The sequence below is a fragment of the Pelodiscus sinensis genome, chromosome 1 (assembly GCF_052426305.1).
Source record: "Pelodiscus sinensis isolate ZL-2025 chromosome 1, ASM5242630v1, whole genome shotgun sequence".
Classification (NCBI taxonomy): domain Eukaryota; kingdom Metazoa; phylum Chordata; order Testudines; family Trionychidae; genus Pelodiscus; species Pelodiscus sinensis.
In genome coordinates this window covers 210,740,612-210,756,496 of record NC_143052.1, presented here as the reverse complement: position 1 = coordinate 210,756,496, position 15,885 = coordinate 210,740,612, and positions in this window count along the sequence as shown.

Sequence of the window (15,885 nt, the reverse complement as noted above, 5' to 3'; positions counted from 1 at the left end):
ACCCAACTTCTTGGATCATTCCCTATAATAGCTTCCTCTAGAAACCTCTTTATATTGGGTTTCCATAGTACAGGGAGAGAAAAGAGCACAAGCTAATTATACATCCTGGCTGTGTCTACATTGGCAAGATTTTGCACAAAAGCGGGCGCTTTTGCGCAAAAACTTGCTGCCTGTCTACACTGGCCACGAGTTCTTGCGCAAGAACACTGACATTCTAATGTAAGAAATCAGTGCTTCTTACGCAAGAACTATTCCCACTCAGGAATAATCCCTCTTGTGCAAGAGGCCAGTGTAGACAAGCAACATGAATTTCGTGCGCAAGAAAGCACGATGGCTAAAATGGCCATCAGAGCTTTCTTGCACAAGAGAGTGTCTACACTGGCACGGATGCTTTTGCGCAAAAGCACATCTCTTGCGCAAAAGCACATGCCAGAGCAAAAGGACGCTCTCTTGCGCAAATACTTTAATGCAAAAACTCTTGCACTAAAAGTATTTGCGCAAAATCTTGCCAATGTAGACATAGCCCCAGAGACTCTCAGAATGGAAGAATGCAGCTTTCTCAGCCTCATCCAGTCTCCTCCTGCTAGGTAGATAGGGAACCCTGCAATATCCCCTCAGGAGGTCTTCCACAGGACTTATATGGACACTGACACATACACCTCTACACGCACACACACAAACACATACACACACATACATATACATTCATACTCCTCCTGTGATGTAGGCGACTGATCGAATAGATAGGCACATAGATTAGGGTGAAGGTTTCTTGAGTTGGTATTGAATATTTGTGAAACCTTCTCACAAAATGCTTTCATTAGAATGCTTCTGTCACTGAGTATGTGATTCCTAAGCCCTGTCAGAAAAAACAGTAGTATGTGAACTATAACTGCTAATGAATGCTGATACCAAGACTCTATAGATTAAAAGCTTGCCACCTAGTCCATGACTTGTCACATGGTCCTTGGTATGGCTGTCAAATTTGGGATAGCAATCTAGGAGATTCAAGAAGTCGGTGAACTTTATGTGACATTAAACTGGTCTGTTTCTGAAATGTACTACAAAACATACAGATACGACTGCAAAAGAGAAACCCCCCTCCTCCCATGCAGTTAATCTAGTCTCTGTACAACTCCCGTGTTACTAATTAATTTTAAAAATTACTGAGCAATCTGAATTGTGCCTACAAAACCAGCTGGCATCAAACCCAGGACAAAGCCTCCAGTGCTGTTAATTCCCAAATTTATATTTGAATCCAGTATTGACTTGAGAGTTTCTCTGCAGGCTGCAAAAATGTATAATTGTTTCCCTTACCACTGCTTTCTCTTTGTCCTCAGCAACAACAAAAATCTTCATTCATTAATAAAATCATATACAAACCATAATCATACACACACACACACACACACACACACACACATGCTTCCATGGTAATATACACAATATTTATTTATTCGCTGAGCTCATGTATTTTAAATAGTTAAATACGATGTATATACCAAAGTGTGTATATACATATGTATAGCATCTAGACACATATGTAGTCTTTCATTAGTAGGGGGGAAATATAATTAAAACGTAGGAACTGCACTTCAACTTAATTACAAAATAAGACCCATTTAAATTGGCAGTTGACAAATGGCAATGCTGAAATGAATTACATTAGTCTAAATCATAGTACAACAAGTAGAGCAGGAGCACTGCCTTCCTGTTTAGTTCCATTTTCTCTTGTAAGAACAGAATGTGATATCTGGAAGGGCGATGGGGATCGTTAAAACCAACACACACACACACACATCTTTTGCTTCTCACAGGGCTGCAGAAGCTTTCCAAATGAAGAAGCTGTTTCCATGACACCAAACCCTTAATTTGAAGCCTACATATAAACAGCTTAGGAATGTGATTGCACAATGCACCATTTCATATTTATTTTATTCTTTCTAGGTTCAGCTCCGGACAGAGACAGAGACTCCTCATGAAATTTAACATAAAAGTTACTCATTATAATTGGCAAATAGTCTCACCTTTACAATTCTACAAATACCTTGATTTTGTTCCCTAGTAAATTTCCTGTCATGGTTAATAAATCTTTTAGAATATGAAATAAGACTAGTAGATTAATTAAACTGCTTGTGTATATGCCTCGTTCCCTTACTCAAATTAGTCTATCCAGTGCTTATGGCTTTTTTCTGTGTAGTCTTAGCTCAATTTATCCTTTAATATTTGTTTTTCTTTAGGAGGCTATTTTCTTTTCTTTTTTTCATCCTAGCAAGCTACTTTCTAAGTCTTTTATCATTGCAAGCATATAGTACGAACTAGGAAATGTAAATATTTATCCTCACTCATCTGAAAAGTAAATAAAGGAAAATCTTCCTCTGTACAGCATTGGCAATCATAAATATGCCACCCAAGGAAAGACATAATCTGAACTGAAGTACTAGCAATGGAATGACATTAATGCCAGCTCACTTAGGGCACATCTACACAGAAGCATTATTTCAAAATAACAAAGTGAGTGGCTACACAGAAAGCTCATTATTTCGAAATAATATTGAAATAACAGGTGCCTTATTCCAAATTATGTAACCCTTATTTTATGAGGAATAATGCCTATTTCTAAATAGCTATTTCAAAATAGAACGTGTGTAGACAGGGCAGCTGGAGTTATTTCAGAATAAGTGGCCTCCAGGACTTCCCACAGGTGCCCTGCTGGCCACTCTGGCCACACTCATCTGAACTCTATAGTTCCCCTTCTCCTGCAGCCCTTAAAGCCGCAGCTACAGGGGAAAGGGCTTGTGGAACAATTCAGGTCCTGCCAGCCCTATGCCACAATGTACCACATTAGAGAAGCCTGCACAGCTTTTGCTGCCACTCCTGTGCTCTGTCTGAGCCCTCCACAGCTGCAGCTGAGCAAACAGCCAACTCCCAGGACCCTACCCGGGGACAAAAGAGGTGTGCGCCTTCTTGTCCTAGTGCAGAGACACAGGACCTCATTGAGGTCTGGAGAGAGGAGGCAAACTTCCAGGATCTCTGCACCAGGCACAGGAATGCCGATGTCTATGGCCAGATGGCTGATACCTGGGCCACAAGGGCTATATGCGCACCCAGGAGCAGATGTGCGTGAAGATCAAAGAGCTCAGGCAGGTCTTTGCCAAGGCCAGGGAGCACAGGTCCCACTCTGGGGCAGCACCCCGCTCCTGCCCCTATTATGATCAGCTCCACCACATCCTGGGAGGGGGGGGTCAGTCCCTTCCCCCCTTGTTGTGGACTCTGGGCAGGAGATGCCCATTGTTGCCTTCCCAGGGGGCAGAGCCAGTGCGGAGGAGAGGGAGGAGGAAGAGTCGGATGAAGCCAGCACCAGCTCAATGCCCGCCAGCCAGGATATCATGCTCTCCCTGGGACCAGTACCCCTGGATGTCTCCCAGGCTTCATCTGAAGCTGGGGAAGGCCCATCGGGTGAGTTCCATTACTGTCCCTAGACCCATGCAGGGGAAGGCAGCAAGTGGCGAGGGCATGCTCCTTGCTTGTCCTTCTCGGCCTGGGGCTCGCGCAGCAGCCTGTGCATGTGAGTGCACACGGAGCACCAGCCTGGGGCGCACAGCCCCAGGAGGCTGCAACAGAGGATCCTTGTGCTCTGACTCACAAGGAGTCTGGAGAGGCCTGTCTTACTTCTGACAACACCCTCCCACCACAAGCCACCACTAGAAGGAGACTAGGGACATGGAGACACACACATACAGCAGCGCTACACTCGACACAGGGTCACACCCGCATTCTCAGAGCAGCATGAGCTCCCAGGGAAGCACGGCGAGGCAGAGGAGACTGAGAACCTGCCATGTGAGCCTGCTGAGAGAGGAAGGAAGTGGAGGGGATGCCAGGAGCACCCTCCCCAGCAAGCAGCATCTGCTGCTCACACACACCACCCCCCAACACCCTGCCCTCTCTCTCCTCCAATGGGCAGGAGTAAACACCCTCTCTCTGTGCAGGAGGCCAACATGGCTGGACCCAAGGTGTGTGCAGCATGGAGGGAAGCTGAGCTGCCCCATCGACCCCCACTCCTGCCCACAGGTTCCTGGCCTGGCCAGCATGTTTCCATGGGGTGGGGGGTGTAGCGAGGCTCCTCCCTAGGACATCTGTGTCCCTGCAGGAAAGGGCCCACTGTCCAGGCCTCAGGTGGCCTTGCTAGAAACACAACACCGTCATCTGACCCAAGACCTTTTGGTGTTGGCTCAGAGATGAGGGCTAGGCTTCATACACAGTGGCAGGTTTCATGACCGTCCATTGTGTGAGGGCAGGGGTGAGCCATGCACATAGCCCCAGAAAGGTGTCCTTCTGCATGTGGAAATTCTGGAACCACTGCTGGTCGTCCCACTGATCCATCACAAGCTGATCCCACCAGTCGGAATTGGAGTCCAGTCACCAGAAGTGGCAGTGAACAGTTTGCAGGGGAGGTTGGGAGGGGTTGAGCTGCATGAGCAGTGCGTGGCGAGAAGTGAGGAGGTGCTCCACCAGGGCAAGTCATGCCTGACCAGTCAGATTAGCTTCTATGAAGAGGTAACTGGCACCGTGGACACAGGGAAGTCAGTGATGTGATATACCTTGACTTTAGCAAAGCTTTTGATACGGCCTCTCACAATATACTTGCCAGCAAGTTAAGGAAATATGGATTGGATAAATGGACTATAAGGTAGATAGAGAGCTGGCTAGAGTGTTGGGCTCAATGGATAGTGATTAATGGCTCGATGTCTGGCTGGCGGTCGGTTTCTAGGGGAGTGCCCCAAGGATCAGATCTAGGGCCGATTTTGTTCAACATCTTTATTAATTACCTGGATGAGGGGATGGATTGCACACTCAGCAAGTATGCGGGTGACACTAAATTAGGGGGAGGTAGATACATTGAAGGGTAGGGATAGGGTCCAGAGTGATCTAGATAAACTGGAGAATGGAGCCAAAAGAAATCTGATGAGGTTTCAACAAGAACAAGTGTAGAGTCCTGCACTTGGGACGGAAGACTCCCAAGGATTGTTACAGGCTGGAGATTGATTGGCTAAGTAGCAGTTCAGCAGAAAAGGACCTGGGGATTACAGTGGATGAGAAGCTGGACATGAGTCAGCAGTGTGCCCTTGTAGCCAAGAAGGCTAATGGCATATTATGGAGCATTAGGAAGATCATTTCCAGCAGATCTAGAGAAGTGATTATTCCCCTTTATTTGGCTCTAGTGAGGCCATATCTGGAGTATTGCATCTAGTTCTGGGCTCCCCAGTATAGCAAGGATGTGGACGCATTGGAGAGGGTCCAGCAGAGGGCAGCCAAAATGATTAGGGGGCTGGAGCACATGACCTGTGAGGAGAGGCTGAGGGATTTGGGTCTGTTTAGTCTGCAGAAGCGAAGAGTGAGGGGGGATTTGATAGCAGCCTTCAACTTCCTGAAGGGAGGTTCCAAAGAGGATGGAGAGAGGCTATTCTCAGTAGTGACGGATGGCAGAGCAAGGAGCAATGGTCTTAAGTTACAGTGGGAGAGGTCTAGGTTGGACATTAGGAAAAACTATTTCACTAGGAGGGTGGTGAAGCACTGGAATGGGTTACCTAGGGAGGTGGTGGAATCTCCATCCCTAGAGGTTTTTAAGTCCCAGCTTGACAAAGCCCTGTGGGATGATTTAGTTGGGGTTGGTCCTGCTTTGGGCAGGGGCTGGACTCGATGACCTCCTGAGGTCTCTTACAACCCTAGGATTCTATGCTTCTATAAGCAAAGGGTCCTCCTCCTGCACAGCCACAAGAGCAGCCTGCAGAAAGTGTATCAGTAGGTGCAGCATGAGACATAAGGGCCGTTGACTGCTCGGAGGCAGGTCTGGCTCCATGGCAGAAGTGCTGCGGTGTCCGCAAGGGCAACCAGAGCACACAGTGAAAAGGCTTTGCTGTCCCTCAAGGAGGTAGTCAAAGGAATAGAGCCTGAGACATGATTGTACAGGGCAGTCCCTTTAAGCATGAGCCTCAGAAAGCCTCAGCTACTGGAAGTGACTGCTGTCCTGATGCCCTGCCTGAAGTGCTTCTGGGGGGGGGGGAGCTTTAAATGCATTTCAAAATATAAATTTCAAAATAGCTTTTTCCGAAATAAGCATGCAGTGTAGACGTACTCTAAGATATGGTTCACATCCTTCATGCCCAAGTCTTATTCCCTATTTCTTGAACTTGACTTCATTATACAGCTTTGGGGTTTTTTAAAAAGAAAGCATGTAGTGTAAATATCCTCTGTTTTAAACTATTGTAATCATTTGTTTCATAAACACACAGGTTGAAGAAAAAAATAGTAATGAAGGTATGGGTAGGATTTCATGCACACAGAGTATGCTCGGTATCACACAAGTACAGCTATAAATGTACTGCATTGTCAGAAACATCACGCAATAGCAGTCAAATATTATTCATGGCCTTAGCTTCATCAGCAAACCCTAGACACTTGCAGTATATACGCCCACACACACCAAGTAAACTGCTAGAGAAAGAATTTATTTCCTGAATGCATTATTCTAAATTGCTTGGAGCATCTATGGTGGTTGAATATAGGATACAGCGCACTCAGCTCACTATTCTTAAGAAAAGTACAGTAGCTCAGTTTCCAGCATTGCAGATTATGAACCATACTGTAGCTATAGTTCACCTTGCATTTCTAAATGTTTATGGAGTATTTACTGGAAAGTGGCATATTTACATCTGGTCGTCATTCATGCTGTTTCTCTGCCCTGGAAACCATGGAACACTGAAAATAATAATATTCAGGATTCATATGAATATTTGCAAATTGTTCCCAAAAAAGTAGCGATCAGGCTATGCAGTATCAGATCCAATGCAGTTGCATACTCATCAGCAGTACCTTACCGGAAACGGGCAAGCTAAGAGTGTCTGAGACTCCTGAATGCTGCTGAAGGAGCCCCCGGTTATAGAGATAAAAGCAACCAGCAAAATACAATGAATGGCATTACGGGCTGAGCAAAGTATGCTGTTGGGAAGGCAACGCCTTGGTGCATTTACTCCTGCAGTAACACCTCCCTGGGATGGCTCCCCAGGTCTTTACAGTTCTTTGCATTTCCCCTACCCCCAGAGCTGTTAATTCAGGTTCCGACCCCAGCCACTTACATGCAACAATCCCCCGTGGTCATTCCAGCATATCTAGACTAGCCAGAGTACAGCAGCAGGTGGATTCGGCACTTCCTTACCCTGAGGGACAAGAGGGGTGGAGCTCAGAGCTACATAAGCGCAGTGAGATATATTTATGCCATTTCAGCAGAAGAATCCTCAGTTGGTCATGCAAGCTGGCAGATACGCTGCTTTGTGATGCTAGAGCCTGATTGACTCCAAGGATTTGGCCCAGAACCCTCCCAGGTTCAGGTCATAATTACAAGGATTTTTAGGCATGATTAAGCAGGGCTGCTCTGTGGTTCATTAATTGGTGCTCACCAGAATGAGATGGGTGAAAGGAAGTGAAGGGTGCACTGCTGGTTAGGGTATTGGTCTGGGACCAAGACACAAGTTCAATTCTCTGCTCCTCCACAGACTCCCTGTGTGACTTTGTGCAAGTCTCTTAGCCTCTCTGTACCTCATTCCCCAAGTGTACCTACTCACTGAGGGAAGCACAGATGAGTGAAATTCTTCATCCAACATATTTTTAAGCCAAAAAATGCAGATTCCAGTCAACAGAAACAATATGAAAACTGAAGTTAGTTGTCCAAATTGATCAGGTTGGAAAAAAATGGGGAAAAATCAAAATTGTTGTAAGCAGAACGCAAGAAGTAATTATTCTGCTCTTCTCTGTGCTGATTAGGCCTCAACTGGGGTACTGTGTCCAGTTCTGAGCACCACATTTCAGGAAATATGTGGACAAATTGGAGAGGGTCTAGACAAGAGCAACAAAAATGATGAAAGGTCTAGAGAACATGACCTATGAAGCAAGGCTGAAAGAGCTGGGCTTGTTTAGTTCGGAAAAGAGAAGACGGAGAGGGGACATGGTAACAGCTTTCAACTGCCTAAAAGGGTGTTACAAGGAGGAGGGACATCAGGAAAGCTTCCTAACTGTCAGGGTAGTTAAGCAGTAGAATAAGTTGCCCAGAGAGGTTGTGGAATCTCCATTATTGGAGATAGTTAAGAGCTGGTTAGACAAACACCTGTCAGGATGGTCTAAATGATTCTTGGTCCTGCTGTGAATACAAAATAAATATCCTTCAATCAAATTCTAAGGAGTTTTCAAGCAGCATTTTTCTTACCTTTTCGAGTCTGTAAAATTTTGATTATTATCCATAGAAATATTTTTTCATTGGCTTCTGTGTATGCAATGCAATGCAATGCTCTGGCCAAGGGGGCTAATGTGATCCTTGGTTGTATAAATAGGGGGTTGCTGAGTACAAATAGAGAGGTATCTGTAGCTGATACTGATGTGACTGTTCCTGGAATACTGTGTGGGTTCTAGTGCCCACCATTCAAGAAGGATGTTGTTAAATTGGAGAGAGTTCCAAGACAATCCATGAGAATGATTAATGGATTAGAAAGTGTTCCTTGATGGAGTCAGAACTCAACTTCTTTAACTTGACAAAGTTACCCCTTCATCTTTCACCTTTTCTTTCTTCTTTTTTTTTTAAGATAGATACACAGACACATAAAGAAAGTAAATTGAGACAGCAGTTTTATGAGATGCCCCAAAAACCACAGGCAAGAAAACTATATTGGCTAAAAAATTGACCTGATTTAAAGAGAAGCTAAGGCATCTATATATCTAACTGGGGCCATTTTTTAAATCAATATAGCTCTCATTTAGCCAGGTGGCTATCAATGTAAGTCAATTAGTTATAAGTCAATAAGCCTATTAGCTGTTTAATTCTGCCTGTTGTTTAGGAGTAACTCTTGGATACGTCACTCACCATGAACTCTCACGTAGCTAGAGCCCTGCAAATCTGTGGCTATCCACTTTAAAACTCCACTGATATCCGCGGATCATGTTTGCAGTTCATGGATCAGATGCAGATACAAATTTTGTATCCATACAGGGCTCTACAAATAGCAGCATATGTGAGTAACGCTTTCACAAATCTCCACTTGGTGAGGAAACACCATCTCCTACTGACAGATGAAGGCCTGGCTCAGTTATCCATACATCACCTCTCAGCTGAATTACAGCAATGAGATATGCCTGGGCATGAAGTCCTCAGAATTTAGGGAATTACAACTAGCTCAGAAACTGCAGTATATCCCTGCAGCAACATAAGCAACCAATTCGGGGGGATTTCTGCATCACTGAGCATGTGCATAATTAATGAGTCAGGCATATTTTTAATTTTTTGCACAGAAAAAAAAACTTCTGGGGCAATGTTACTGCAGCTCCACCACTTGCCCACCAGAAGATGAGATGGTACCAAAACAGAGCAGGTGCTCCCAGCCAGCTAGGGAAGAGAAAGCACCTGCCAAGCCTTCTTCAAAGCACCTGTCAGACCAGATCAGGAGACAGCAAATCTGGGGGGAGAGACAGTGTGGCATTGCTGGGGGCTCAGACAGGGGCTCAGAAGAGAAAGTGCGGGAGGACAGACATGGACAGGAGCTGAATGGGAGTGGAGGCACAGGGCCACAAGGAAGAGGGAGATTCAGGGCCACATGGGCATAGGAGGAAGGGTACAGAGCTACAGGGGGATATGGTGTCTGAGTGAGGACACAAATACATATGCAGATGGGGGAGAGCTGCATGGCCATGCAGGGATGGGAGAGTGGGCATCTGAGTGAGAATTCAAGGACACGTGGACAGGGACAGACGTATTTCACTGAATGAGAGAGCCTGGGGATCAGCCAGGTCAGCATAAGGTAAGCTCCTTAACACTCCGGGTGAGTCTACACTGCAGGGCTTACCTCAAAATAAGCTACACAAATTGTGCTACATCAATTGTGTGTCTTATTTCGAAATAGGGAGCGTCTACACAGCATTTATTTTGAAATAGAGCACTCTTCCTCTGACTTCCGTTAGGCTGTGTCTAGACTACATCTCTTTTCTCGAAAAAGGGATGTAAATTAGACACTTCGAAATTGCAAATGAAGCCGGGATTTAAATTTCCCATACTTCATTTGCATAATGGCGGCAGCGGGTTTTTTTCAAAAAGGGGCTTTTTGAAAGAAAAACGGCTGTTTAGATGAGGATCTTTCAAAAGTAAAACCCTTTTTCTAAAGATCCTGTACTCCTCAAAAAATGATATGATGGGCTTGCTATTAAGACGCAAAATAGCTATTTCGGGATACAAGAGGCATCCCAAAATAGCTCTGCAGTGTAGATGTAGCCCTAGAAAGCACTCAGAAATTATAGCGACGAGCATGATATTAAAGCCTGAATAGAACAGTAGGCTTTGCAAGAGTCAATTATCATTTTTATGCAATTTCAACTGAAAAATATCCATGTTTATTTTAACCATCTTTTCCATTTTAATTTTTTATACCTTCACAGTTGTACAAAATTTGGGGGCTTACTTGTGCTTTTTCTCTTTTAATTGAGTTTACATTTTCACATTTGTGGGAATTTGGGTGGGGGACTCCAGACGATCATTTAAAGAGAATAGACACTTCAAAAAGTTAAAAGTTTTGTAATCATTAAAGCACAAATTATCAACATCATACGATAAAGTATATAAAGTAAATAGCCTTAAATAAATCAAACTCTAATAAGTTATCAAGCAGTGTTTTTCTTACTAAGCCTATCTATCAATTTTTATATGGAAACATTTTTCTTTGATTTGTGTATGTACAAGATCAACATGTATCAATATTTACTGATAGAAATGTAATTCTTCCAAGCCTAAGAAGATCTCTCCCTAATCTCTTAGCTGCTTACTACAGAGACACACCAGCCACCCTTCTCTTCAGGTCTCCTCAGTGGAGAGAGACAAAACAGCTAGCGTATGTCTACACTTGCACCCTAGTTCAAACTAGGGATGCAAATGCAGGCATTCGAAATAGTCAATGAAGCAGGGATTTAAATATCCTGCACTTCATCAGCATGATCTCACCAGCACATTACTCTGATCAACAGCTGTTTCAAAAGTGAAAGTGCACGCCAGGATGCGTTGGTTTGAACCAAACCCCTTGGTTCGGTTCGAACTAATGTTACTCCTCAAAAAATGTCACTGCATGGACACTCTTGCACAAGAAAGCTTTGATTACTATTCACAGAATGGCCATCAGGGCACCTGTGCTTTTTCTGATAGGCTCTTTTTGCACAAGAAACCCCTGTTGAGCATCCACACACACCTTTTTCCACAAGAACTCTTGTACAAAAAGTAGTTATGCCTCGTAGAAGGAGGTATACCTACACCACAAAATGCCCTCTGTACTGTCGATTGACTATAGCTTTTCTTGTGCAAAAATGCACTTGAGGTGTGGACACTCCACAGGTTTTTGTGCAAAGACATAGCCTTAGTGGCCTCCTCCCAACACACATGCCCTCAAAAAATGGAAATATTTGAGATTCCCTCTTGCAAGTAACTTATGTCTTAGTCACCATTAGAGAGGAATAAGAAAAACTATTTCCTCCAAGATACATCTCCATTTGCATTGTACAAAGGAGTTATGGAGTTTGGTTGCAGCTATTTTCTAACCAGGAATAGATACTATTTATGCTATGAAAACAGCTTTATAATTTTTGTACAGACTTCTGGCTTGGAACTATTTATATCAAATTTGGTCACAACACAAATTTTAATAGCCAATGTTAATAGCAGAAACTTTGGAACAAAGAGGTTTGTGACAGGAATGTTGATGGACCTTTGACTATAACATCACAAACAGCAGCACTATAGCAATCTCTGTAGAAAATCCTATGCCCACAGAATTTCAATATAGCACTGTCTCTTAGGAATGGCGAGCTCCATCCCATTTTTCCAAGTATGAGTTGTTTTGAAGTTTAAGTGGCAACTGTCTGAATACTGAAGTATGAGCCTGGACAATTATATGAACATTTTAATTATATGAACATTTGAGAGGATGGAGAGAGTCTGTTCTCAGTGGTGACAGATGGCAAAACAAGGAGCAATGGTCTCAAGTTGCAGTGGGGGAGGTCTAGATTGGATATTAGGAAAAACTATTTCACCAGAAGGGTGGTGAAGCTCTGGAATGGGTTACCTAGGGAGGTGGTGTAATCTCCATCTCTAGAGGTTTTTAAGTCCTGGCTTAACAAAGTCCTGGCTGGGATGATCTAGGGTGCATCTACACAGCACCCTAAACTCAAAATAAGATACGCAATTTGTGCTACGCAAATTGCATATCTTATGTTGAATCTATTTCAAAATAGCTTATTTTGAAATTTGGTGCGTCTACACAGTGAAAAAAAATTTCAAAATAAGGCACTATTTCGAGCCATCCCTTATCCCTCGTGCAAGCCTGTTATTTCAAAAAATATTTCAAAATAATGAGCGGCTTGTGAATACGCTGGGTAGCTATTTCAGGATATCCCAAAATAGCCGTGCAGTGTTGATGTACCCCTAGTTAGGGCTGGTCCTGCTTTGGGAAGGGGGCTGGACTTGATGACGTCCTGAAGTCTCTTTCAGCTCTAGGAATCTAGGATTCTATGATAATTAGAAGTATATCTTGTTGAAAGATTGAGATGGGAGAAGCATAAATTTATTTGAGAATGTGGGGAAAGGTTTAAAATATTTTCCAGGCATAGAAAAGGTAATTGAATGAAGTGAAGGGGAAACAAATTGAATGTGATAAATGTAATAGATACTTGTTGCTGCAACCAATTGGCTTAAAGTCTGCTTCATTCTAGAAATGATAATTTGATAATTGGACCTTGCTTTTCCCTTTTTTATTATATCAACTTTTGTTGTTATGATGTACCATAAAAGGAAAAAAAATCACATTGTGTATTTGCTGGCCTATGTAATAGAAATGAAAGTGTGCCCCTGCATTTCTTCATCTCTTTTGAGATCTCTATGACTGTGGTAGTAAGGAACGTATGTCGAAGATTAGACTACATGGGGTAAACACGGGGTAAACACGGTATGTGACCTTTTCTTCGTGACCAGAATGCCACAGTGACCTCAGCTGATAGGTATTCAAGGTAAAAAAGTCAAAACAGTCAAAATGTCAGAGGTAAATAAAAACCAAAACAGTGATCAAAAATAAAATTTTACCCAGTGTGAACATTCCCTACTAGATTAAAACTTGTTCTTTTCAGCTTTTATATATATATATATATATAAAATGTAAATACCAGTGACACACACTGATTTCATTCCTATACTGAGATCTTGCAACAGGTTGTGGTGAAGCTAATTACTTCTTTTCCATTGTAAATAATGACTCATATGCTGTCTAAATTAAACTGAGCAGAGGGAGGGAGTGTGAAAGCTACTATAAAAATAAAGTACAAGGACAAACTCTGTTTTACCATGGGGGGAGTTAAAATGAATTTTTAAGTTTCTATCTTCTTCTTCTCATAACTTTTTAGGGCCCTGCTCTGCAATTCTTCAGACAAAATTATAGTTCTTTTTGCCTGAGGAAGGAGTAATGACTAGGGCATCCTCCATTGTTCTCTGTGACATAGACATATTGTCTGCAGAATTTTAATGTAAATACATTTCTGTAAAATTTTAATATAAATATGTTCCTACGGTACTTGAAACAAATAAGTATGCATCAGGGTAAGCATGTATATATATACACACACACATGCATAGGCATACGCAACCTATAGCTAAGGGTTCTTCTACGCTTGTAAATGTACTGAAATAGCTATTCTGAAATAATTATTTCTTTATAAATCTTATATAGGCATTCTTTTTGCAATTTAGCTCAACCCACTTCTAAAGAACCTACCCAAAATATATAAACTCCCAATTAACTATTCCAATAAAATCCACAAGGATAGAGACGCTCTAAATCATGGACTGGATACAAACACCTGGTAACGAAATAAATCTTTTTTTCAAGTGTTTTCAATAGGCCTCCAAAGCATGCCTTTGTTTAAGATAGGGAGCAAATTAAAGAACAAAACTTAGCACATGCAAATGGAGCAGACCTGTTTAAAATAATTGTGTTGGGACTTTCAGAAATACCGAGGATTGGTGTAATTAGTTTTTCCAATAAAAAGCCTTTCCAGCATGAGAATGACACTCACAACACTGGCATCTCCTCCGACCTCTAAACTTCTACCATCTGAAAGAAAAAAAAAAGACAACGAAAATAATAAAATCTAAGAACACAAGAAAATAGCCTGTCCCAAGCACGCTGTTGACCCTAAAAGGGAAAAAGGCCAGTAGCTTCAACCAGTCTAACCAAGGCTTAACTATTGGCATAGATTTTACATGGAGGGAGTTCTGATTTGGTGGTGGTGGGCAACTATATAAAACTAGTATTTAGTGCAATAGTCTTCAATAGGAATAGTCAGCCCAGAACATCTGCATCGGAAAAAGTTGGGCCAACAATTAGTGCTTTGAAATCCCTACTCTATTACCAAAACAAAGCTGTCAGGCTCTCTTCAGAACTCTTAAAAGAATAAAAATCATAAAATACCCAACTTTGTGTGTTGGGGATAGCTTCTTCTCCAGCATCATACCTCATGCAAGCCCAGTCAAGTCACAGAAAAGTCATGGAATGCTGAGTCATGTATCTGGTCCTTTATCTCCCCTGAATGTCTGAGCATTCGCAGGCCTTTCAAGACAGTATAGTCAGTATATCTTAATTCAAACAAAATCCCAATCAAAACTGTTTATAAATTGCTACATTTAGACATCATCTTTTCACTTCAGTATTAACCAAAGCCATAAGCTACCCTATCAGTATTGCATGATCAAGTATATGAACACAACTGTGTCATGTTTCCAAATCCTCAGGATGCAATCATTCTTCCTCCGGCTACCTGTCATCCCAGTTAATGACATGCCACTGTGTCTCTCATTCATGACATAATGGGTTCAAAAACATCAGTCTGTCAGCACCATATTGGACCTAATTATTATCTGAATCTAAACCTTTCCTATGCCATCAGATGTTGCTTAGGGCATGAATAAGGTTCCGCCGTTCCTGCCTATTCTGAGCCACTCCTTGCTTATTTCTTTGTTATAAGACCTGAAGAAGAGCTCACTGTAGGTTTGAAAGCTTGTCTCTCTCCCCACAGAAACTGATCCTGTAAAAGACATTGCTTCACCAGCGTTGTCTTTGTTAGAAAGTATTTTAAAGCGAGCAAATAGCCCCATCTAGTGTATTTATGTATTAAAGGCCCTACTCTGGTCTTCTGAGTTCACGTATCCTTTCAACGGGGATGCATAACTTTAGGGGGTGGGAGGGAATAATTGAACGTTGCTGCTTATCAGAGACTAATTAGTAACCCTTTTTGAGCCAGAATGACATTGTGCAAATTTCATTCATGCCAACAGCTCTGCCTCTGCACCCAGAGCTAGTTACTGTAGTCCTGGGTTTCTCATGCACGCAGACAGCTAATGCTGCCAAATTGTTCCATACTTTATGGTAACTCTGCAATGTTAATATCGTGGCTCTCTCTTCAACCCCCCAAGCCAGTGGTAAAAAGGAAATTGGCAGATTATTGGGGTAACTTGAACATGATCATTCTGCCACAACACCCCTACTTTGCAGAAAGGATTCCAAGTGAAGGGTTGTCTCTCTGGTCCCTCTAGATTAGATATACGGTAAAAGTAACATGCCCTTTAAGAGTGAGACACTGCCCTTTGTGTGCTCCAAATTGATTCATGCATTTTATTAATTTCATCCAGCATTCATCACTTATAGAACTAGCTAATTTGAATACCAAAAAAAGGATTTTTAGACACATGGTTTGAATAAACTACCTTTTTGACCTATGATGAGCACTCACTCATCATGCCTTAATTAGGACAAATATTCA